The 27,764-nt window shown below is 38.9% G+C and overlaps 1 pseudogene; it reads right to left on the reverse strand.

Moving 5' to 3' along the window:
• Positions 1-21,227, reverse strand: part of LOC101424482 (sodium-dependent phosphate transport protein 1-like) — a 34,566-nt pseudogene extending 13,339 nt beyond the window's left edge.
• Positions 21,228-27,764: the final 6,537 nt, after the last annotated feature.

The raw sequence follows: 27,764 nt of genomic DNA on the forward strand, positions 1-27,764 counted from the left end.
CACATCAATGATACAATTTCTTCCATTGCTTGAGTCACAGTAGTTCTATAGTAGAATACGAGTAAGTCTACTCTAATCCACATTTTATTCCTTCATCCTGTGGACCCTGGGATGGTGATGTCCACTCTTACTCTAAATCAAGAAGAGGCTTGGAGCAAACATCACTGATGAATGAGATTCTTCTGCTTGCATTTGTAGACTCTCTCAGTTCCTTGGTGTGGTGGTTGACCATAATCACCTCCCTATTAGCTGACCTGGATAAATTCAATGAGCTGGAAAGTAGGTGCGGCAACTCTGCTGAGACTCAGACCCCAGCTGGCACATGGATGGACCAGAGATTCATGCCTCCTGAGCACACACCAAACCCAGCAACAAACATAGTTTCAGTAAAAGTGACAGAAGAGGCATGTGTAGAGAGGTCACATCTGAGTCCAATTCCATCACACTCACAAGCACAATTTTTAAAGTAGGGCCCACTGGCAAGGCACCAAAATCCAGCATCATCTGCCATGACCGTAGGACCTGGATATCTCTGTAGCCCTCAGGAGCACCTCTACCTGGCATTGTATCTACTTTGGCTGTCTCTGTGATCCTGCAGTGATCACAGAGAGGTTCTACTATGGCAGGGGAGGAGCACTGATGTGGGGTGTTATTTATGGGGGATGCATGGGTAGGAGGGAGTTCTCCAGGGCATGCATACAGGGCATATAAATATGTTCAGATACTCATTGTATATTGTCATAATAAGTAGAGTTACACATGACAACAGAGGGAGGGCTGTGTTCCTAGTAGAGGGAGTTCTGTCTCATTCCCCAGTAGAACAGCAGCAATCCTCCAAGGGCAAGGGCAAAGACCAGTGAAGAAAGATGGTTCAATGATGAGTCCTTGATACTGTTTACGATGTTTAAGAGCCCGTGTCCTTGAAATTCCAACTAGGCCTAGAGCTGCAGGTGCCTAAGAGTTACCTCCTGAGAGCATCCATGTTGCTCAAATGTGGCCACTCTCTAAGCCAAACTCAGCATGTAAATGCACTGCTTTGCCCTCAATGAGGTATAATATACTCTTTTAACTTCACGTTGTATCCCCAGAGCCCAATCTCTAAGAAAAATGTAAGTGGAAAGACGTGAGCACCTACTCAAAGCCTGTGCATGTGGATATCTCTATCTAACCCTCAAAAAATACATGTGATACAAGCAGCAGCCCATTGTCAAAGGGAGAGAACTGAGGCTCAGAAAGGCCAAGGTACTTGCCCAGGGACACACGGTAGGTGACAATTGTCCCTCAGCACAGATGAAATTGTCTAGGGAGGGAATACAGCCCTGGAGGAAAAGGAGCCAGGGGAAAACTCTGAAGACAAGGGGTAGTGAGAAGTGGAAAAGGACAGGTCTATAGGGGATGAGGCTGAGAAGGAAGGGTCAGAAAGATGAAGCCCAGTGCTGAGAAGGCACAGAAAGACATGGGAAGTTCCTTGCACAATGCCTGGCTTTTAATTGGAACTTCATAAATGCTGATTTCTTTCTCTCCTTTCAATAAGGTTTATGCATCTTAGCATCACTAACTTCATAGGAGTATTTTTCTTATATTAGGTTTTTATTTTTGATGCCTTAATTCTGAATAACACCTGAGTTTCTCTAGAAAATGACTCACAGCAAATAAAGAAAACCATTGGCCAGCCCAGAGACTGACAGATTAATCCAGTCACCAGCAGAGCAATGAAGGGTCCCAGTACAAACCCTAGTCAGAAGACAAAAAGAGAACCCCAAATTAATGCAGACATCTGCAGTTGGAGAGAGTATGGCCTCACTGCAGCAATGAACCACTTCCTGCCAAATAAATGAGTATAGAGTAACAATGAGCAGAAGAGAAGAAAAAATTTGCTTTTCTCTCTTTTTCTCTGCTGCTTGGGATAAGAAAGCCCCTTTTCCATCCTAGACAGTTTCTGCATGCTTGATTGAAGGATTCTGGAATAGATGATTTCTAAGAACATTGGAGTTCAAAACTTGTTTCCTAAGGTTCAAAGGAAGAATATGACATCATGAAATGAAAGTGTGATTCCAGTATTCAAGGCCCTAAGTCCTTACCTGATGCACTTATACTGGTAAGCCGGCCTCTTTCCAAGTGGGGTGCCCATCGGAACCATATTTCATGCTGACCTGACATTGCTGTACTCTGAAATGAGAAGTGTCAGGTCAACTGATCTCTGGTACTTCCAGGAACTTAACCTCATTTCAGTTTCTGCATGACCTTGATACCTGGGCGATGCCATGGAGTAATCAGCACATGATGATTGCAGTTTTTCCAAGGTCAGCTGCCAGTGGGATGAACAGGCAGAAAAGCGAGTTGAGAAGCATTGCATAGCCAACCATTTTTTTTATAGAGTATTTCCGGAGAAGTATGCAACAGGAATTTGGGCTAAAAATATACCATGTAAATTGGAATTGAGGATGATTCCCTGAATGTCAGGGCTCCAATCGTACACGGGGTTCTGAAAGAAAAGAGGAGACTCATCTAAGTTCTCTGAATACAGGATATTTACTGTTTCATTAAGGGACTGCTCTTCTATTCCCTAGGTAGTTAGCTCTCTACTGCCCAATATTCTCTATCATGGGACCTTCTTTCTTCCTTTATAACATTCAGTTTGAGTACTTCTTTACATTTTATCATTGGTAAGCTCATTATAATGTGAAGTCTCACAGTCGAGGGCACAACCTGTTCCCTGCACAGAGGTTTAGTCAATATCTGTGGTGTGAATGCCTCTAAACGTCAGATAAAGTCTCCTGTAGAGTACTGCATAGTAATACATGCCCTGCAATGGTTCATTTCCTCTTGTTCTTCCTCTAAGTCCTTCATTAATTTGAGCTCATTCACCAAATGACATCCTCCAACATACATCCTGCTCCCAAACAGAAAATCCACAGTAGAACAGGGTCAACCATAAAGAGAAGTCCACAGGCTGAGTTGTGGAAATAACGTGATGGGACCGTGAAAGAAAAGGCCATTTCTTCCCCTTTGCTCTGCTCTACGTGGCATGCTCTGTTGTCTTTCTCAGCATTCATCTGTTAATTCAAAGGTCGTCGTCCTTTTACGGTTTTCTCATTTTATTAAAGCTGATAAAAGACATTCTGAACATTGCACTTATTGTTGGGGCTATGCACTAATTTTGGTGAAATTTGCTAATGAACTAGTACATTCATTATGCCCATTTTGCCACCTTATTTCCCTCTGCATAATTACTTTGTGACTCATCCATGTGGTTCAGCGTATCGCTAGTTCATTCCTCTTTGTGCTGAGTAGTATTCCATTTTATGCCTGAATCCTAGTTTGTTTATTCATTCACCTGTTGGTGGAGATTTTGGTGGTTTCTAGGTTTGTGGTTATTACAGATAAGGCTCCTATGAACAGTTATGTACAAGTCTTTGTACGGATTTTTGTTTTTCTGAAATGAAGTTATTGGATAGGAGTATGCTTTATTTTTTTGAAATGTCAAACTATTTCCAAACATTCACACCAGCAGTATGGGAGGGTTCCTGTTTTTCCACATTTCTGCCAACTCTAATCTACCCAGTGTTTATAATTTTAGCCATTTGAGCCAGTTTATACTAGTAATATATCTATGTGGTTTTGCTGTGCTTGTTCCTAAGGGCAAATGATATTTAACATGGTTTCCATGAATATTTTCCATGTATAGTATCCTCTTCAGTGAAGTTTAGGCCCAGATTTTTTGCCTGTATTTTCATTGGGATTTTTTAAAATTGAATGTCATAAAAGTCCTTGATCAGATATAATTTGCAAACATTTTCTCCCAGTGTCTAGCTTGTCTTTTCACTCTCGTTGCACTGTCCTTAGATTTTGATGTAATAAGAGTTTACATTTCTTCTTTTGTGGTTTTATCATCAGGATTAAGACATGCCCTGGCTCAGCTGGGCCACACCTTAATCAGAGTAACCTCCTCACAAGGTCTCCTATAGGAGAGTTCCCTCTCACAGGAATGGACAAAGTCTAAGAACACGCTTTTCTGGGGTACATAGCTCCACACTATCACCATCGCACCTGGTATATATTTCTTCATCCCTTTATTTTTAACCTCTATGCACCTTCATATTTGAGGATTTCTTGTAGACAGTGCTTTGGGGGTCTTGCTTTTTTTTTTTTTAATGCAAATTTGGTCATCTCTGTCTTTTAACTGTAGTGCTTATCCACCTTCAAATAACCCTAGGCTACTACATGTTTAGTTCAGTCACCTTAGAACCGAGTATTACCATGTTTCGCTCCCATCTCTGTGACACTGCTGTTAATCATTTCACTTCACATTTGAAGTGATTATAGGTATAGCTGGATTAAAATCTGCCATCATGGAAATGGTTTGCTATTTTTGACTTCTGTTCTGTTTCCTTTTTTATCCTTTTACTCCCTTCTCTGCTTTGAATAGAGCATTACATATAATTTAACTTTATCTCCTCTCTTGGTGTATCATTTGTACTACTAAGACAACTTAGAGGTCTCCCCAAGGACTACAATTATATTTTTAAAACTTATTAAAGAAGTTGTGAGCTTACTGAACAGTCATGCATAACGTGCAGTATCCTCATACATCACCCCTTGCATTGTTGTAGGAAATTCGTTACAGATTATTGAAAGAACATCATCAAATATAACTATTATTTATGGTCCATAGCTTACTCTAGGCATATTTTTTCATACATCCACTATTAACATATGTTATAGTTCATGAGGAAATGATCTCATATTTGTACTGTTAACCCCAGTCCGTCATTCACCACATGATTCACTGTATTATACAATCCCTGCCTTGACTATCCATCCAAAATGGGCAGTGACTCTTCCTTTTATCACAGATGTGTTCAGGCATCACATCAATAAATTTTTGAACTGAACGTTTCCTTACTTCAAAATAAAAAAAGCACATAACCCCCTATTATTGGTCATTAGACTGATATAGTCGCTTTCAACATGAAAACATGAATATTACAATACTGCTGTCAAAAATAGTCCATAAGTTCCTTTAATTGTATTCCCCTTGCACCACTATATTCTTACCACCTTGCAATTTTGACATACATTTGTTTATTTTCCTAGAAGAACATTCTTGTATTTATACTATTAACCACAAGCCCCATCCACCTCGGGTTCACAATGTTATTTAGTCCCTGAATTATTCCTCTAGCTTTCTTTCAAATGATATTTACATGCTTAGCCTCCCCCATCAGCCACAATCACATGCATAAACCAGTCATGTTAGTTATACTCACTATAATGTGTTACCATCAACGCTTCTCATTACCACACTTTTACAATCAAGATAATTAAAAATTCTATATATATTAAGCATCAGTATCTCTTCTCAGCCTTCATCCTATCTCCTAGTATCCTATATTCCAGATTTTAGCTTCATATGTTTATTCTTTGCATGAACTTCATATTAGTGAGATCATAAAATATATGCCCTATTGTGTCTGGCTTATTCCATTCAGCATAATGTCCTCAAGGTTCATCCATGTTGTCCTATGAGTCTCAGTTTAATTTCTTCCTACAGCAGCATAGTATTCCAACCTAGGTATAGACCACATTTTGTTGATCCATTCATCAGTGGATGAACAGTTGGATTGTCTCCATCTTTTGGCCATTGTGAATAATGCTGCTATGAACATCAGTGTGCAAATGACTGCTTATGCCCCTACTTTCAGTTCTTCTGGATATACTCCCAGTAAAGGGATTGCTGCATCATGTGGCAGTTCAGTATTTAGCTTCCTGAGGAATAGCCTAACTGTCTTCCACAGAGGCTGCACCATTCTACATTCCCACCAACAATGAAGGCGTGTGCCTATTTCTCCACATCCTCTCCAGCATATGTAGGTTTCTGTTTGTTCTTTTTTTTGTTGTTTTTAAATAATGGCCATTCCATGAGGTGTGAGATGACATGTCATTGTTGTTTTGATTTGCATTTCCCTAATAGCTAGCGATACTGAACGTTTTACCATATGCTTTTCCTCCATTTGTCTTGGCAGATCATATGATAATTCCACATGTGACATTTTGTGAAACCACTGCAGGTTTGCACAGTGGTTGTACCCTTCTGCCTTCCCAAATACATTGTATAAGGGTCCCAATTTCTCCAAATCCTCATTAAAAACTATTTTCCATTTTAAAAATAATAACCATCCTAGAGAGTATGAAATATTATCTCATTTTGATCTTCATTGGCATTTTCTTTAAGACTGATGATGTAGAGCATCTTTTTTTTTTTTCCTTTTTATTCTTTTCCTTTCACTCTTTTTTTTCTCCCAAATCATCCCATGGATACACACTAACAAAGCACAAATCCATCCAAAGAGTACAATCAATGGCACTGGGTGGATCGCACATTTGTGCATTCATAACTTCAATCATTCTTAAAGTACTTTCATCAGTCCAATAATAATAAACAATAAAACAAACTCACCACATCTCAATCTCTCTGTGCTTCCTCTGCCATACATAACTGCTATTCTTTTCCCTTATTTCTAGTGTATTTGTCATTATATTTTGTAATAACAGACTTATACATGTAAAATCACCCAAATTCATGTTTTACATGAGATTTTACTATCTTATATAGTCCATGTTACAATTTTTATCATTCCTTCTAGCAATATACATGACCATGTACTTTCCTTTTCAGCCACTGTCATACCCATACAATAGCACTGCTAGTTACAAACACCATGACATACTTTCACCATTTCTATTCATTTCCAAAGATTCACAAACAACCTTTCTACCAATAATACATAGATTAACCCTCAACTTTCCATTTTCTACCCTCCTATTCTATGGTGTCCTGCATTCTAACTAGTAACTCCATGAGTGTACACAATATATTTAATTTATAATGGTGAATCATACAGTATTTGTTCTTTTGGGTCTGGCTTGCATCATTCAATAAAATGTCCTCCAGGTTCATCCATGTTGTCATATACTTCATGACTTCATTTCTTCCGACAGCTGCATAATATTTCATTGTGTGTATACATCAAAACTGATGGATCTATTAATCACGTGGTGGGCGCCTGCATTGTTTCCAACTTTTAGCAATCGTGAATAACACCACTATGAATATTGGTGTGCAGATGTATGCTCATGTCTCTGGTTGAACATCTTTTTATGGACCTATTGGTCCTTTGTTGGAAACTAAGTCAATGATCTCATATGGAAAGACAAGCTGTTTCCCTAGTAACGCTTGCAATATAAGAAGTTCGGCAGTTGGGAGTGTTGGGAAAGAACACTTCAAGCAGGACGAAGCTGTGATGGGCTACAAGAATAATGAACATATGTACTTGGTAGTTATATAGAACATCTAGAGTTTGTAATCCAAGATAAGATCTTTTAGTTCCTTAGGATGGATGGGTAACTTGGAATAATAGTTGATTGAATTCCGTAGGTTATAGGTAATATTAATGATTAACTACATGTAGCTGCTTATTTGCACATATGCTGGGGTCTATATAGAAACCCCTCTGAAGCAATAAATTTGTCTAATGAGTTTGTGCTCTCAGACCCCCTGATCCCAGTCGTTTCTTTGTCTTTCATTCCCAATACCCTTTGGGTTTACGATTCCGACAGTCCTTTACATTTCTTCTTTAGAGAAATATCTCTTCAAATCCTCTGCCTTTTTTCAAATTGGCTTAGTCATTTTAATGTTGAGTTTATTGTTGAGTTTAACTTATGGAAATTAAACCCTTATAAGAGATATGATTTGCAACTGTTTTCTCCCATTCTGTAGGTTGTCTTTTTAATTCTTTGATAACGTTCTGTGATGCAGAAAAAATTTTTCCCTTTGATGATGTCCATTTACCTATTTTTCCTTTGCTGCTCATTCTTTTTCTGTTATACCTAAAAATCATTGTGAAATACAAAGCTCATGAGGTTTTCCTCTTTCTTGTGTAAGAGTTTTATGGTTTTGTTTCTTAAGTTTCAGTATTTTATCCATTTTGAATTAATGTTGATATAGCATGTGAGGTAGGGGGTCAATTTCATTGTTTTGAATGGGGGTATGCTGATTTCCTAGCACCATTTGTTGAAGAGACTATCCTTTCCCCTTCCTTGGCACCTTAGACGAAAAACAGTTTGCTGAAATCTATATAGGTTCATTTCTAAATTCTCAATTCTAGCCCATTGTTCTATATATCTATCCTTATGCAACTAGCACACTGTTTTGAATATATGGCTTTGTGGTAAGTTTTGAAAGCAGTGAGACCTACTTCCTTCTTATTTTTCAAGATTGTTTTCACTATTCAGGCTCCTTGCAATTCCTTAAGAATTTGAGGTTCATCTTTTCAATTTTTACAAAAATGTTTCTCTAATATTTATTGAGATTTATCAAAATTGCAGATGGCTTTCATGAGCATTGACATCTTAACGATATTGTCTTTCAATCCATATGGATGTCTTTCTATTTCTTTAGGCCCTTTTTATTTTTTTCCAACAGTTTGTTTGTACTTGCCAGTATATAAGTCTCTGCATCCTTGGTTAAAGTTATACCTAAAAATTTAATTGTTTGAGAAGCTATGGTAAACGGAATTGTTTTCTTAATTTCCACATCAGATTGTTCATTGTTGGTATATAGAAAAAAAAACTGGTTTTTGCATGTAAATCTTTTCCCTTGCAACTTTGATAATTTGTTTTTTAGCTTTAATAGTTTACTTGTGGATCCTCTTAGGATTTTTATTTTCCTGTATGTAGGATCATGTAAGCTATAAGATAGTTTTATTTCTGCCTTTCAAATTCAGATGCCTTTTATTTCTTTTTCTTGCCAATTTCTCTGCCTACAACATCCAGTGCAATGTTTAATGGTAGTGGTGAAATCAGGCACCCGTTTTTTCTTCCTGGTCTTAGGGGGAAAGCTTTCAGTTTTTCTTCATTGAACGTTATTAGTTTTTAAAATGCATCTTTCCACCATTTCTTAGTCCCTGCTTTTGTTCTAAATCAGTTTCAATAGATTGGATTTTCTCCTCATTGTGGATTGTGTTTTCCACTTTACATACATGATAACATTTTTATTAGATTCGATTCCTTGTGAAATTTATCTTTTTTTAAAAAAGATTTATTTATTTATTTATTTGTTTGTTTGTTTATTTATTTATTTCTCTCCCCCCGCCCACCCCTGGCCCACTCCCCGGCCGGCCCGGTTGTCTGTTCTCTGTGTCTATTTGCTGCGTCTTCTTTGTCCGTTTCTGTTGTTGTCAGCGGCACGGGAATCTGTGTTTCTTTTTGCTGCATCATCTTCATTGTGTCATTTCTCCGTGTGGGCAGTGCCATTCTTAAGCAGGCTGCACTTTCTTTCACGCTGGGCGGCTCTCCTTATAGGGCGCACTCCTTGCGCATGGGGCTTCCCTATGCGGGGACACCCCTGCGTGGCAGGGCACTCCTTGTGCGCATCAGCACTGTGCATGGGCCAGCTCCACACGGGTCAAGGAGGCCGGGGATTTGAACCGTGGACCTCCCATGTGGTAGGCAGATGCCCTAACCACTGGGCATCTGCTTCCCATGAAATTTATCTTGATAGATGCTGAATACTTTTGTATTCTTCCACATATTCTTATGCTTTTTTTTCCTGTGATTCAGTTAAGCTACGTTCAAACAGTTTGGTTCTTTTGGATCTTTATTAGGTAGATCATGTAAAGCCCTCATTCTAGAACTAATTATTTCCCACTAGTAAGACCCTTCTGAGTATTATACGCAGTGCCCTATTAATCAGCAGCTTTGTCAAAGTGGCCGGGGGACTGGTACTACTCCCAGCTCTGTGGGAGCCTTAGTCACTCTCCATCTAATCATTACAATTCATGTTTTCTCCGACCTCAGATTTTCCTCACATGAATCTCATGATCTATGTTCTGTCGAACATTCTATGGCACCATCTACAAATGTTCAGGGTTCTCTGTCTGGAGTTCTGTTTCCTTCACAGTGTACCCTGTCCTGCAGATCCTAGTTAGCTACCTTGGCCTCCCTGGACACTCAGCTCCAGTCCTCAACTTAGGGGTCCCAGTGGGATCTGCTTGGGTACCACCTGTTTGTGTTGTAGCTTGGAAACTTTCTCAAGTCATTCAGCTGGAGCCATCCTAGAGCCATCCTAGAGCTACCTCACTTATTTCCCTTTGCTTAGTGAATGCTATTCTTTATTACCCAATGTCCAGTGTATTAGTCAGCCAAAGGGACACTGATGCAAAGTACCAGAAATCTGTTGGCATTTTTAAAGGGTATTTATGTGGGGTAGAAGCTTACTGTTACCAGTTGTAGACTCTAAGTCAAAGTTCCATAAGAGGTACTTTCTCACCCAAAGTTTGTTGCCATCTGTTGACACAGATAGATGATGATGTCTGAGAGGGTTCATCCTTCCTCCTTCCTCTTAAGGCTCCATGGTCCTAGATTCTTCTGATCTTAGCTGTAGCCTTGCATAAGTCTTGGCACTCTCCCTGGGCCATGCTTCTTTCATTGCTCAGCTGCAGCTTTCTCTCTTCCTCTGTGTTCTTCCTCTCTCTATTTACTTCCCAGGACTCCAGCATGAAAAACTCAAACTCTCTCCTCTTCCTGTGTTTTCCCTGTGAGTTCCTGTCTTTCAGGGCACAGGGACTCAAAGTCCTCCTGATATGGCTTAATCAAAGCCTTAACCATTATTTAATCAAGTAAAAGTGAAAACTCCAGATCTAATATGCTCTAATACACTGAAAGGAACAAACCAGTTGATAAACACAATCCAATGTCTACTTTTGGAATTCAAAAACAATGCCAAACTGCTACATCCAGTGTCTTGAATACCACCCTACCATACATTTCACTTGTTTCTTGGATGTTTAAGGTAGGAAATAATACAGTCCCTGTTACTTCATTTTGTCCAGAAATGGAAAACTAATAAAAGGACATTTAATCTATGTTTGGAAGAGACACTCTCAATTTTTATTCTCTTTCTTCCTGCTTTTGGAATTTATATGTCTATATCTATTGTCCCATCCTTGTATGTTGGGAGAGTTGGGGGTATATTATTTGTATTTTTAGTTTCATTGGCCCACATAAGAGAGGAATTTGTGTGCCACAATGGATTATTCCCACTCACCTCAGAAGATTGATCTACACAGTATAACTTAGTAATATCAAAAGACAAAATCACATTTGAGGAGAAAAAAATCAGTTGGCATGAAAATTCTTAATGACAATACTCACTGTCAGAAAACTGGACCAACACAAATAGCCCAGCAATACCTTCAAGTAACTCAAGGAAAGTGTACAGAACCCTCAGATTTTGTTTCCAGCCACATTGTCCTTTAGTGTCAAGGTCAAACAAGTGTAGACAGTATTGTACTCACGAGTTTTTCCTGAGAATTTGCCTACGTAGAAGCTTTAGTCAACAAAACATAATTAGGCATTATCTAAAGGACTAACTATAGAACTAAGAATAAAACTGTGGTGGGATAAAGGTAATAGAATTTATGTAATTACCATATGCTTTTACAGGGTAGAAATAATTCAAGTAACAAAAAGTGGAATGAAAAAAGGAGAGAAAGTATGATGGACAATAAGCTCCCAGGTCAAATCTTACATAATAATTGGGAAAGAAAGGATAAAAGCATTTTTTTATAAAACAAATAAAACCAAGATGTAGCACATCATATCTAGTATGTTATCCTTAATATAAAATGGAGAAAATAAGAAAGTATATTCATATTTGCATCATATTAATAATGGAATACAGGAAGAATATAGTAAAAAAACAATCCTTCCACCTATTTCCATTTTTTCCAATACCTATGTTTTCTGATGAGTACCAACACATTACCTTCCAGAAATAAAATTAATGGAACATGTAAATACACTGCATAATTTAAAACTTAAATAGAAAGAGAATGTGTCTTTACCCTCCACTTCTGGCTTAAAATACTTCCCCATTTTTCTCTTCATCAAGCTTCTCAATTCTAAAGTGGGGCTAAAGTAACGCTAACTCTTGGGTTTTATTCTTCTTGACCCAGAAGTGGTCACATAACACAGCCTTTCTCAATAATTGAGGCATATTTTAATCATGGTTCATATTTATTTAGGATCCTTACAGCAAGGGTAATCAAGACTTGAGCTTATTTCTCTAAGTATAGTTATAGTCTCATGTCAAGTATGAAAATGCTCAATCTCTTCATAAATTAGCATGCCAGGGTTTTGTGAATGTGGATAATGTATTTGAGATACCTTCACATGAGCCAGGAGCTGGTTTGCAGAGAAGTTGGTCAAACAGTGTGGCTCCATGTGGTTCACCATCACCACCATCGTGAGGCTCAGACACATGTTCCCAGCCACGACCACCACATTACAGAAGTGCAGGAGGAAGGACAATCCATAATGGAAGGAGCAGACACCTGGAACTGGATAATACAACAGGAAAGAGCAATAGTTATCCCAACAAAGGTCAAGACACACTTCAGCATTAGAGCACCTACTCAGAATTTGGAACACTATGTAGGAATTTAAAAAGTATTTATACTTAACAGATTGGCAGAAACTATGATACAAGAGGAAAATGTTTGACTGATTTTAGCCCCTAAAATATAATCCCAACTCAAATGCTCCAGAAATTTAAGGCAGTCCTCCAAGGACTTTCTCTCATGTCTACTTTATTTTATTTTATTATTTTTACATTTTTTTGTATGTTTAAGGAAGCTTTAAATTACATACATGATACATTTTAAATATAAGGCATTCCCATAAGGCCCACACCCTCTCCTCCCACACGTTTCCACACTAACAACATCTTTCATTAGTTTGGTACATTCCTTACAATTGATAAACACATATTGAAGCATTGCTCCTAGCCATAGTCAATAGTTTACACTTTGCACCACATATTTTTAAAGGTTTTGACCAAAGGTAAAATGGCCTGTACCCATCATTGCAATAGCATGCAGAACAATTTCAATGTCCCTATCATGCCCCATGTTATACTTATTCTTCCCTCTCCCTCCCCTCAGAACCTCTGGTGACCACTACCATTTTATCAATGTTACACGATCTACCATTGCTAGAATAATCATAAGTCTATTTCAGTTCATATTTACATTCCCCCCTTACGTTTGTTCATTCATCAGTCTTGAGGATTTTAGGATGGTGATGTCCACTTTGCTTCTGATTGATAAATTAATCTGACCCCAAAAGGGAGGTCTGTATTAGAAATCTAAATTTATCTTTTTTAATTTGTCCTTTCAATAAATATGATACACAATAATCAGGAAAGAAAGTACTGAAAAAGTAGCACATGCTCCTGAGGGCTCTAGGGACATCTAGACATTAAGGCAGAGTAGGCAATCTCAGGAATTCAGAACACTGTCAGTGGGCCTTACCTTTGATTGTATGTTCCCCAATGAAACAGTTAGGCTTATTTATAATTTCCCAATACGTGGGTATTCTGCCACTTTTATTTGAACCCTATAATTAGAGCTATCCTCATTAAATATATGTACCAGGGACTTACAGCTTCAGTCTGTTCATATGGCAGTTGGGCCCTGAATCTCAGCAGAGTTGCAGTGAACATCTACTCTCCAGTTCATCAGTCTCGCCCAGGACAAGGAGCAAAATGATGATGATGGACAGCGCCCATCCCCCAAAACAGAAGATATCTGCTACTGCAAGCAAGACAGTTCCAACCATCTACCCCATGGGATCATGTCTATTTAAAGGAATACTTTACATATATTCTGGATTACTGTTGAACATAAGTTCCCGTACAAAAAACAAAGACTTTTTCTCAAGGAGGCACTTCCACTCTCCAAATTTATGAGAATGTACCAGTTGAGAAATGTTTGTGTGCACAGTGCAAAAAAAAAAGCATTTTAAAAATTGTAACCTATATGTGGAGGTAGTATAGCACTAAAGTACTCACTCGTATAGTGCTGTTTAAGTTCAGACAAATTCATTACTTGACAGAAGTAAAGGCTAGAAAGAGATGCACTTATATAAACAAATGCTTCTGAATAAAGGCATCACTGCATTTCAAAGGGGGAAGTAAAGCCTTTTGAACAAAGGGCATTTTCCCAAGAGAAATAAAAATATGCCCCTACAAGAAGACTTGTACAGAAATGTTTATAACAGTTTTAACCAATTTGTGGCCTTTTTAATTACATTTTAAAACTGACTGCTCTCATAGAGAAATGAATTTGACTTCCAATATTGATGCCATATACCGACAAGGCTAAAACTTATTATTAATTCTAAAAGTTAATTCTGTTAATTATTAATTCTGTTAATTTGGGGAGGTTTCCTTTTTAGGCAATGAGAAAAAAATGATTTTTATTTCTTATTTTCCTGTGCATATATCTCAAATTTCATTTTCACATTGGATCAGAACTACCAATGTGTTATTTTTTTTTAAGATTTATTTATTTATTTATTTATTTATTTCTCTCCCTTTCCCCCCCACCCCCAGTTGTCTGTTCTCTGTGTCTATTTGCTGCGTCGTCTTCTTTGTCCGCTTCTGTTGTTGTCAGTGGCACAGGAATCTGTGTTTCTTTTTGCTGCGTCATCTTGTTGTGTCAGTTCTCCGAGTGTGTGGCACCATTCCTGGGCAGGCTGCATTTCTTTCACGCTGGGTGGCTCTCCTTACAGGGCGCACTCCTTGCGCGTGGAGCTCCCTTACGCGGGGATACCCCTGCGCAGCATGGCACTCCTTGTACGCATCAGCAGTGCGCATTGGCCATCTGCACACGGGTCAAGGAGACTTCCCATGTGGTAGATGGATGCCCTAACCACTGGGCCAAGTCCGCTTCCCCAATGTGTTATTGATTAAACTGAGCATCAATGCTTTTACCACATAGTTCCTGATTTTACCCCCAGTGATGCTATTGTTCCTACATTTCAGACACTGTATTAGTCAGCGAAAGGAGTTGTGATGCAAAATACCAGAAATTGATTGTTTTTCATAAAGGCTATTTATTTGGGGTAGGAGCTTACAGATACCAGGCCATAAAGCATAAGTTACTTCCCTCACCAAAGTCTATTTTCACATATTGGAGCAAGATGGTCACCGAGGTCTATGAGGGTTCAGGCTTCCTGGGCTCCTCTCTTCCCATGGCTTACTTTCCCCAGGCTTAGGGTTCCTGCTTAAGGCTTCAGCATCAAACTCCAACACGGAAGTTCCTACATCAAAACCCTTAACTCTGCCCTTTGCCATGCCTTTACCTGTGAGTCCCCACCCACCAGGAGTGAGGACCGAACGCCCTACTGGCACAAGAGGTTTTCATAATTACTTAATCAAGTAAACCTATGAATCCAATATAATCTAATATGCCCAGAGTTTAAAACATAATCCAATATTTCTTTCTGGAATTCATCAATAATATCAAAAGTACTACAGACACTATATGTGAAGGTTTTTAGGTGGTATGTTTCACAAAGTTTACTAGTTTTCTATTGCTGTGTAACAAATTACCAAAAATGTAGTGACTTAAAACAAAACCCATTATCCCATTCATAATACCACAGTTCTGTCTGTCAGATCTAGGCATGGTCTGGCTGGGTCTCTGTTCAGGGCTTCAGTGCTGGAATCAAGGAATGGACTAAGATGAGTTCTCATCTGTATACTCTACTGAAGATCCATTTCCAAGGAGATTCATATTGTCCACAAAATTAATTTTCCTGTGGACGTAAGACTAGGGTCCCTATTTCCCTGAAGACTGTCAGCCAAGAGCTCTTCTCAGCAACTGGATGATATTGACATTGCTTATTAGGTGGCTGCCTCCATCTCCAAAGCTAACAATAGAGAATATCCCTTATGCTAAATCCTTCTCAAGCATCAAAGCTTGCTAGTTTCTCTCTTCCTGACTTCTACACCCATATTTAATGAGGCCATGTGATTAGAGCCGCCCCACCTGGATAATTTCCCTATTATATGACCAACTGATTTGGGATTGTAATTACATGTGCGAAACCTTTTAAAACAGTTACTAAATTAGTATTTGATTGAATAAATGGGAGGAGGTGAATGCCCATGATCTAGGCATTGAGGGGGCCTTAATCATAGAATTCTGCCTACCATAGTCCACACTGTGGCCCAAAGATTTATGTGAGTCTTACAAACAAAATACGTATACCCCATCCCAAGGTCTCAGGAGGTCTCCTAAGGTATCTCTTAGTAATACAATGGCCTGTGATGAAAGTCAATGGAAAACTGCAACAGCACAACCCAAGCAGGACTAACAAAAGCCCCGACCTTCAGGCATGAAGGTTTGGGTCAGCCCACCAGCCAAAGAACCACAGCCAGGTGAGGTGCTTGCTATGGGCAAAGGGAATATGAAATAGGTAGTATAAGGTAGTGATAAATACAAATTTCCATACATAACCAGTGCATTAGTCTGCAAAAGAGATGCCAATGCAAAGTACCAGAATTCTGTTGGCTGTTATAAAGGGTATTTATTTGGGGTGAAAGCTTACAGTTACAGGGCCTTGAAATGTCCAACTCAAAGTTGCCCTCTCACAAAGGTCAGTTCCCACATGTTGATGTAATATGGTGCCAGTCTCTGGTTGGTCTCTGCCTTACCCTCTGGCTTTCCTTTTCCTCTGGAGGCTTTGTGCTTAAGTGAAGTCCTCTTCTGGCATAGAATTTGTTTTTTTCCAAGACTCCTATATCAGTCTCAGCTGTCTTCGAATCTCAGCAGTAATTTATCAGGCAAAATGACTCATGTCTCCCTGGGGCTTTAGCTGTTTGAGCCTTCTCCTTTCTGTCACATGGCAGTATCAGAAAATGACAGACCTCTCTCTTCCATGTATCCTGTTGAGGGAATGTCCATTTATATCAGAAACATCAAGGGGGTGGGACTGAACCTGAAGCATACACACTAATGTAGTTAAATCAAACAAAGCCCTCAGTCAACCTTAACAGGTAATCCAATCACAACACCGCAGGTGATGCAATCAAAGGGTATCACACCCAGAGGACTAGATTAGTTGTCAAACATAATTTCTCTTTTTGGGATTCATAAAATAATGTCAAACTGCCACAAGCAGTTACAGAAATGAGGACTGTAATGGTCATGTAATGGTTCTTCCTTGCTTGGTTTTGAGTATGTTTGTGTGTGTATATAAAACAAATATTTGTTTATTTCCCAATTTTTCCCCCTCATCATATGACATAAGTTTAACTGTGAATATTACTAAGGACTTTTACCCTATTGTGGCATGATTTACTGCATTTCTGGTTGGGTTCAGGTCAGGACAGTTAAATATGGGTAGACAAAATAAATATACATATATATATGTCTATTATTGTTTTTATTTAGAGATTAAGTATGGTTAAAGGTGACGTATATAGCTGCCAATTTGACAAGAGGTAGACTGCGATGGTTAGGCTAATGTGTCAACTCAGTCAGGTGATGGTGCCCACCTGTTTGGTGAAGCGAGCATTGGTCTAATTGTAATACAAGTGCATTTCATGGACTTTAATCATCAGTGAGTTGATTGTATGTATGGCTAATTACATCTACAATCAACTAGGGAGATTGCCTTCAACAATGAGTGATGTCTTATTCAATCAGATGAAGTATTTAAAAGGAGAAGGCATTTCTGCATTCGGAGAGAGAATCCCCATCCCTATTTCAGACAGCCACTTCTCCTGGGAAACTCATAGAGGAATTCCTGGTTTGCAGCCTGCTCTGTGGAATGTAGATTTGTGCATCCCCATGGTTGCATGAGACAATTTTATACAATCTTACATATTTACAGATATCTCCTGTCAGCTCTGTTTCCCTAGACAACCCTGGCTAATACAGACATTCTACTTCAAAATGTGGGCAAATGAGGATAAAAGGAGCCACTAATCCATAAGAGTTTTGAAGTCCAGCCGGACTTTTCTCAGAGCATGGGACTAATTTTTTGTGGCTGTTGGTCCCATTCTCTGGGTTCCCAGCTCCACCCTCTGCACTCTTAGATCTACCCTGAGTACCTCAGGGGTTGGCAAACTTGGGGGATGATCTTAGAATTCTGCCTACTGCACATTCAAGTTAATGAAGAGTTTTTTTGTGTGCATGAGCATTACATTTGAAAAAAAGATTTTTCCATATTTATTGCAATGATCAGTTTTCCTCTTTTATTTAATTTGTGTTGAATGATATTTATGTATTTCCTAATATTACACAGCTCTTTCATTCCTGGGAAAATGCCCCTTAGGTTGGTGTTTTTTTTTCATATTTTTGTAAATGGCTAGGATTCTTTTGCAATGTATTTATTTGTGATTTTTTTATTGCCTTTTATACTTTATCTTATATACTGGTGGGTATTTTATTGCTGCTTCTGTTGAAAGGAATTTTTATATAATTCTTTTTTTTAAAAAATGACATATTCATGTTCTCCTTGTTAATACAGAAAATTTTAAAAATAAAGCCTGATCATATTCACATCATAAAATTTAATCCCATATTGTGTTTGAAACTTCAGTATTGATATACTACCTGCTTAGCTTTAGATATAATAATATTATTATAAGACTGCAACTATAATCTATAGGTTATATTAGTTATATTTTTCCCATGTACCACCATATTCCTAACACCTTGAAATAGAGGAACATTCTTGAGTTTCTATTATTAAATGCAATCTTCATACGCCACTGAAAACATTATGCTACACAGTTCCTAGATTATCCTCTAGTTGTCTTTCAATTAACATTAACGTCCCTAGACTATAATCACATTTATAAATCAGCTGTGTTAGTTATACTCATTACAATGTGTTACATATGTATTTCTTAAAAATGAATTTTATATCACTAAGCAAAATTCTTGGATAATTGTTTAAAGTAAAGTATTTTACACAAATTAGATGTTTGTAAATCAATGACTCATTAATCAGAGATGACTAAAAATGGTTGAGGAAGTTTTTATATACAATTGTGAACTATTCCCTCAGTTATAGTCTTAAGAGGGGAAAAAAAACGAAACATTGGTGCCTAACAAACTAGTTACCTAGTTACCTGGATTGATCTTGTATTGAAAACTAATATTACATCTACTATGAAAACACATCAGATAAGATGAATTTAAAATTCACACTTCATTAAAAGCATGGATGATCTGGCAGAAAAGAGGACACATTCAGGGCACATCCAGGGAAAGGGCCTGATGTAGACAGGTCCTCAGACATACGCAGAGCAGTGGATGCAGATTGGCTTGAAAGAGATTTGGTCTAAGATTTTTTTGTTTTGTTTTGTTTTATTTTACCTCCCAGGTCATAAGGACATCAGGAGTCAAATCCCAGGGATCTGACAATGGAGGATTTGAGTGGGAATCCTATCCCAAATGGTTGATGCCAAAGACCTACCAGGACCCCACTTTGCCTGGGACAACCAAAAAATTTTGCCCTGTGTTAACCTTGTAAGTGAGCAGAAGAAGGAAAAACAAAGCCCCTGAGTAATCTTTGCCACCAGCCAGCCCTTGCTTTGCTTTGCAACCTTAATTCACTCTACTTGGGCTATCTAAAGACATCTCAAACCAAGGAGCTGTGTTTAAATGGAATCACATGCAGACACACAGACACTAGCAAATATTCAATACGGCCTCCCCCAAAGATTCTAAAATATAACCGTCCAAAGGAAAAAGGAAGAAAATAAACCTGGAGAGTTATCAGACATCCATGAAAACTGCTGGGGGAGTGAATAAGGCCATGAGTTGGAGGGGGATGGAGAAGAAATCCCTAGGATGGGCAGAGGAGGGCTGGATGTCATGGTCCAGTGACTGCCTAGGGGTGGCCTTTGACTTCTGTTCATTTCTCTTCTCCACATTGCTCAAGGAAGACCACAAACTACTTCTAAGTAAGTTTTCAGTTAAAAATAAAATCACAGGGAATTCTAAAGACTTGGAAATGAATAAAAGTAAAATACTATATGTCAAACTCATGGATTTCAGTTAAAGGAAAATGTGTGTCACCAAATACGATTATCAGAAAAGGAAAAAGAATTTTAAAACTTGGAAAAGGAATAAACCCAGAGAACCAAAAGAGGAATGAAACACTAAGTAAAAGACCAAATTTCAATGATATATAGAACAAAATTTTATACATAAATGTATGTGTGCATATATATAGACTTGAAACCACATGAAATGGAAAATTAAAAGTATAAAAATAATTAAATATCAAAGTTGATGCAAGAAGAAATATAAAATTAGACTCTTCCTCTTCATATAAATTGCAAAAGTATTTAGTCCATTGCCCCGCCCTTCTTTCTGGAATTTTTCCCCATGTGTTGGTTAGGCTGTTGTGTCAACTCAGTCAGGTAATTGTGCCCAATTATTTGGTCAAGGAAACACTGGGCTAACTGTAACATAAGTGCCTTTATGGACTTTAGTCACCTTGACTTTACTGTAGCGGTAAATCATAGATAGCTGGTTACAATTACATGAAATCAGGGAGATTTCCATCAGCAATGAATGATGCTTTAACCAATAGTTGAATGCCATTAAAGGAGAAGTGATTCCAGCATTGAGTGAGAATTTCCCAGCTCGTCTTTGGACAGCCAACGTCTCCCAGAACTTATCAAGAACCTTCATTGGATTTTCATTGCAGCCCCTGGTTGCAGACTGCCTGTGGAGCTTTGACTTGTGCATCCCCACGGTCACATGAAAGACTCTTCTAAAACTGCATACTATTGACAGACATCTCTTGTTGATTCTGTTTCCCAAGAGAACCCTGACCAATACACCCCATAACAAGGACATGACTCTGGGCCTATAGCAGTAATTCCTCATTGTCCTTCCCCTCTACCGCTTAAGGGAAAAGTTTCTTTCAAGAAATGGTCAATGAACATCTATTGTTCTTGCTCTTGTGCAAAGATGCGAGGACTCAAGAACATTGGTCCTGCTCATTTCCGTCTACTGATCTGTCTCCTTTTCCTTGAGATGACACAGTAATAGCCCACCTCTTTCTATATTCACCTCCAAGTGATAACAGACAAGTGAACAGACATGGAAAAAGCTTTTAAAAATGTGAGGAGTCAGGGCACATGGATACTTTCATTTGGGGTTCTTCTGATGGAAAACCATAGCAGGACTGATTTTTTTCCACCTCCTTTCCTAAACATTTCTAAGACTCTAATGTGTTTCCATGGAAAATCTTCTCACATGGACTCTGTGAGGTCATACTTGAGTAGAATAAACCCTGTGAGATGGGCAGAGAAGAGTGTCACCTTTCAGGGGAGGTCACTGGTCCTCCATTTGGAAACGGGCTGCAGCTGCTCTCTCCTTCCCAGAGGGGTTTCTCCATTCACTGAGAGTCAAAACACATTCGATGTCAGCAAATTGTGGGAGGGAACTGTGCCTCCTCTGCCCCGCACTCCTCCCCGATTCAAACATGCGGCAGGCGCTGAGCAGCCTGGACCTCCCCCGCTGAGGACGCCCACTGAGGATACCAGTGCCCGCAGGCCCATGTGGCCACGTGTGTCTCATGAGACAGCTCGCCGAGCAGTAGGATACTCTGGAACTCAGCCCAGGCTGCTGTTTACTTCCAGAACACACACACAGCACACACACACACAATACACGTACCACACACATACACAACACACAAAGCACATGCACACTGAACATACATGTATACCACAAAGACTCATGCTCACTGTACATATGTACCACATGCATACAAACCATACACGTCACAACAGCACATGCAAACCACACACACCACACACCTCATCACACTCACCACTTACACCCCGCGTGTACCCCACACTCATAAATACATATACAGCCCCCACATCACAGACATATAATACCACTTCTAAGTACACGAATGCCCCCCTACACACATTCACTCCCTTCTCTTTCCTTGAGTATCCATGCAACTCCCCAATCTTCATCCACCCCAGGAATGCTTTCTTTCCTCTCTCCCTTGTGAAAAGCCTCTAAAAATAGGTATGCATATTTTTTTTCCAAAAGATTGCCCCAAATTGTTAAATTCCTTTGATAAGCTCTTTGCCAGAAAAGGCTTCTTACCATCCTATGCGGAGTTAACTGACTAAAAATTTTCACTTAACAAGTAGCTTAAAACTAACCTGACTCAGGACAGAAAAGAGTCCTTCTACTGTGAAGACTTTCTCTCAACTTTGCAAAATATTCAATTTCCACAGAAACTAATTCTTGCCTGTTAAATCTTTCACTAAATCATTTAACCTCAGAATATCTTAGTTAAAAGTTTAATTTTTAATTTCATGTTAACCCTTGTCCTGACTCTTCAGAGAAGAGAGCAAGGATAAAGCGCAGAGATGGACTGGAAACTTTCTGGGAATCTGTGGATAATTTCATGGCTGCATTAATTGGGCCCACTGGTTTCCCTGCCCAGAAGGTAGAACCTGCGGCTCCACATGTGCTCCCAGGATTTTTTCTCCAGACATTTTCCCCTGAGGATGGCTCTGGATATACTATTCTATTCTGATAAGAAATGCTACGATTTCTAAATATCCTATAAATGCCCTATTAGCTCTTTCTCCTTCCCCTTCTCCCTTTCCTCTCCTCCTCTCCCTTCCTTTCCTTTCCCTTCCCTCCCCTTTATCCCCTTCTCCTCTCCTCACTTCCTCTTCTTTCTCTCTCATAAGGGTCACATGTGCCTGGCAATAAGCATACTCAGGGAGAAGTGCATTTTTTAAACCATGTCCCCTGTACAGATACTTCTACAAATACTCCATAAGCTCTTCTGGTCCAGCCCTTTGTCCAAACCAGTGCCTTGGAGGACTTCTAAGCTCAAACTCTTAGAAGACAATCTGTTGTCAATTAGGAACCTTTCAACCCATGAATTAGTAATTTTGCACTATAAATAATTAATTCAATCTTTGTTTTTTAACTATTATTTTTCATTTTGCTTGTAAAGTGCCCAATAATCTCTTGGCACATGGCACATAGCACATGCTCAAGAAATGGAACCAGTTATTTTCTCCTTAAAGAAATATGGAAAACTTCTAACCCCTTTGCCCAAAAGAAGTTTATGTCTTGTTCTTCATTTGAATTTTTGTTCTTTTTCAGAAGTGCAGGCTCTGCTGAGAATCCTCTGGCTATCCCAGGCTATTGGTTCTGTTTGTCCTGTAGAACACTCGCTGGAATCAGGACCCTTTTACTGACCGAAAGCACCATGTCAGCAGGTGCTGAGTATCCATGTTTTAAATGAACTCAATATCCATCTGCTATCAGTGTCCCTGGATTACCCCCAGAGTGATCCATCTTTCTGTTTGCTGGCCCCAAAGTTTTCTGTCACTCCAAAAGACTCTGCAAAATCACTGCTTCTGGGTTCTGGATTCCTTACTAAGTTTCTACTTTAACATTTTATTACACAAATTTTCACATATACAAAAAAGGAGAGCAGACTAAAATAGTTGAGTGCCCATTAAACAGCTTCAACAATTCTCAATATTTTGTCACTCAAGTTTCCATAGATCAAACTGATGTTTTCTGTAGTATTTTAAACCAAATCTCAGATATGCTGTAATTTCTCTTATAAATAGTTCACCTTGACAATCTAATGGATAAAAGCTCATACAAACATAGTTACTATGCCATCATTACACCTAATTAATTAACAATAATAGGTTAATATATCTAAACCAGTCATAATGAAAAATTTTCTACTTACTCTAAAGTTGTCCTTGTATACTGGAATTTTAAAAATCAGGATCTAAACAGGATCCACATAAGGCAACCAATTGTGTTGGTTCTCATATCTCTTATTTTATCACAACACTTTCCCTCATTTTTTATTTCCTATCACTTAGAAAATACAAAACAAAGCAGGGTTATTTAGAGAGCCTCTCTTCACTGATTTGACTAATTTCTTCTTTTTAGTGCCTTCTGATATTGTTCTTCATCCCATTACATCTGTTGAGTGCTAGTTAGACACTGATGCTGGATTAGATTCAGTATGAGAATGCTCCATAGAGAGATACTAGTTAATTCCTATTCATTTGTCAGAAGTATTTGATAGCAGGTTGTCTCACTCTTAAAGGTGTTAAGATTGATCAATGGGTTCAGATATTCTCTACTTATCCATTAACAAAGTTCCCCATTGACCTTTCATCTAGCCATTTTAGTAGCTGTTAGTAAATCATTTCACTACATTGCATGGAGTTTTCAGTCATTTTCTCATGAAATTTTCTTGTGCTGCCTGGACCTGATCCAATCAGATCCCAGATAAACTATTTCCATTGTAGGATGGATTGCTTCTGAATCTGCTTGATCTTGCACCTTGATGACAGCATCCAGCTCTGGGTACAAAGTAACTTCATCTCCCTTGGGCAGATGCTGCTCTTTATTGGGGATTGGTAGCATACCAGGAGCTTCCTTGTGAATGGATTATGTGCTTTTTTCAGGTGTCAACCTTGCTACTAAATCCCAGGGATCTGAGCTTTGACTCTCTGACCAGGACTGGCCAATGCCCTTACATGACACAATGGAGTCTGCCACTTGTACTGATGTTTGGTCCTGCTACAAGCCCTTTATTTTTCTAGACCCCTTTCAAACCTGGCATCCTTTCTGAGTCATCTGAGCTGGACAGTGAAGTTGGCCCAATTGCAATATATGCTGCCTTCAAAACCTGGTGGGACTCATGCATTTTGCTACTGAACGTTGTAGTTCTTTCTTTCATTGTGGTAGGAATATCAAGAAGTGATACCTTGTCCCTTATCCTGGAGAGGATCTCTGGGCATATTTCAGACAATTGGTCACAAAAACTCCACTTTTATGCAGGTCCCTGACATTATGTAGACTTACTCTTCCACACTCAAGAGTGTGTATATCTTTACAGGGCATCCAGAATCCTTGCCACTTCTTGCTGTTCTGGTCCAATTAACAATCTTTTTCATGTATATAGTGGGACAATGTAATGTTCTAGGTGATCAAAGTCCCCTCAGATTATATTTGAAAGGGACTGGAGAGGTTAGTTAGTCCTTGCAAAGATTGGTAATGGCTACTGTTGTCTATCCCCAGTGAAAGTGAACTAACTGCTTCTTATCCTCTTCTCTGAAGACTATTCCAAAGAATACATTCATCAGATGAGTACTACAAACCAGCTATGAAATCCTGTGTTGATCTTCTCTATTAAGGAATTCCCAGGTGGCACAGCATATGCAATAGAGCATACCTCGAATGAAGGTAGGCCTTGAAGCACATCTATTATTGGATTACTTCTATGATAATCCTTAACCATCTGCTACAGTCTATTTTTGCTGGACCCACACTGATGAGTTGAATGGAAACATGTTAGTCACCATCAGACCTGCAAAGTTTTAAGTCTATAAAAACGGCATTTTTCTCTTCTATTCCACGTGAGATACAGTATTTATTGCTTTTGAAATGATCATTTGATGGGATCATTTTGGGAATTCCAGTTTGACTTCATGACATAATATCTCCATCACTCTAATGTATCCCTGTATGGACAAAGTCTTCCTTGTCCAGTCTTATACTCTGACCTCAACATCCTCACTCCATACTCCAGGCAGGCTCTTCTTGTCTCTGCACCTGTTGGTGAATAATCCCTTCCATCCATTAGCAGAGTGGCCCTACACCAGTTGGACCATGCTATGACTTCACCTAATGATTTTTCTAGATGGTATTAGACAAAATGAGGGAGAGAACTCACCTAGGCAGATATTGTCTTGCAAGGCATCTACACCAACCGCACCTTCTGCATGGTCTTCTTGCAAAAGGAAATACTATCCCCCAGCATGGGGTATTGGGCTACTCCCTGCAGGATACAAAGCTTCAGGCCTACCTATGATTTGATTCTCTAGCATAAGAAAAGTACTAATTTCTTACCAGCCTTCTTTGATTTTCTACTACTTTTACAGGCAAATTCTGAGTCTGACCTTCAGTATGGGTTTGCCCTCTAACTATTAGCTGAAATGATATCTTGATATACTGCCACTGAAGTCTTTCTCAATTTCATACCATTCTCTGATGTAATAGGCGAGCCTAAATACATCATTGGAATTAACCAACAAACCACAAATTTTGAAGTCCTTGTCTGCCATTTACCTCCAGATTTCTTAACCTGTAGAGATATTGACCAAGCCAGTACACTCCTGCCATGCATTTCCCATTCTTAAGTACCAACTAATGAAAAGCGGTATATCAAATGATATCCTGGGAAACATTTCTGGTTGACCGGACACATAATATTGACATGGAAATGATTCAATACTCATAATACTAAGTTCCTTGTTGGGATCCCCAGGAATAATTGTGTTTTATTAGAGGCTGAAGTGTTGGTAAGGAAAGGCGGTTGCTAGAGTCAGATAAATGCAATTCTCTTCTAAATGGGATTCTTCCCCACCCCCAGGCTGCTAGTGCAGGTGGAAAACAGATTTCTCAATGCATAATGTGACTTCTTAAATATCACCTGAAAACTACCTGCCTTATGAAAAACCTCAATAGTTTAATTTATAGACAGTTCACACTCAGTACCATGTGGATTATGTCTGTAAAAACTTCACTTTCTAAACCTTTTATATGAAAAACACTGTACTCGAGGCTGTCTGTTTGCCTGGTAATGAATTAGTTGTAAACAAAGTCAAAGGAAGCTAGATCCTGAGCATCTAGACTTAAGGCAAGAATAAGGGAGAAGAGCAAACAGAAATCTGCTGTAAAAGTATGCATTTCTGAGCAAGAGTGGGTGCTCAAGTGGTGGAGGTCAAATGAGTAGATCTTTTTTTTCTGGTGGAAATTGGTTACTTCTGGTCAAATAATCAAAGAGCATAATTCAGAATATACTTGAGGTAAATCCCTTAGTTTTAAAAAAATCTACCCAGAGGGTCTCCTGCAAATGATGACATCTGGAGAGCAGCTTGCACCAGATTGCACATTTACCCTCATAACTGCCAGTTTACCTAGAGCCAAGGTAGTGAGTAAGTGAGTAAGTGGCCCACATCCTGAGATGACAAATTCTACAACGGTGGTGTTCAAGCACAGTCCTACCAATCCTCAATGTACCACCACACGCACACACCAACACCCAATTTGCTGTCACGTGAATAAATCAGTACATAATGTGCTCCCACGCAGGCTTACTCCCCAGTGCTCAGTCCTATACGGGAGAGAGTACCCAATGTGCTCCCCTTGGTCTCCTAATACCTAATGTTTCAAATGAAGCTACCAACTCCTGGTGGTCTGTGATTACAAGCCTATGAAACCCCAAAGTACTACCATATGGACCCATTCTAACTCATCTCTATGCTGTCATGTGTACCTATATGAACAGTCATGTGGATAGACCAACCCTTCAATCAAAAAAGCAAATCAACTCCCTAATCCCATCACATTTCTCTCCTCTCATCATATCATTGCACTATTTTTACTTATTTTCCTTCATTGTTCAAACAAAAAGCATTTTTTCCCTTACTTAGGAAGATTATAGTCACAAAAATCAAGCAACACAAAGCAACAGGAAGGAAACCTTTTTATGTGTTTAGGATTTCAGAGAAAACAAACAAATTTCTTTTAAAAACTCATTGCAGCAACAAGAGAAAAGTTTGTGTCAAACTTAAATTGTTCTCATTGGGTAATTCATAACTTAAAAAATAGCTCACCTGAAAACAGAATCATTTCATTCAAACCCCCTTGTCTACTGCAACCCAACCCTAAGCAAATGCTAATCAGGTTTCTGTCTATATAGATGTCCCCATTTTGGGCTTTCATTTGAATGGAATCATATAATATGCCATCTTTTAGACAGACTTCTCCCACTTAGCATAATGATTTCAAGCTTCATCT

Source organism: Dasypus novemcinctus, chromosome 22, assembly GCF_030445035.2.
Source record: "Dasypus novemcinctus isolate mDasNov1 chromosome 22, mDasNov1.1.hap2, whole genome shotgun sequence".
In the NCBI taxonomy this organism is placed as follows: Eukaryota; Metazoa; Chordata; class Mammalia; order Cingulata; family Dasypodidae; genus Dasypus; species Dasypus novemcinctus.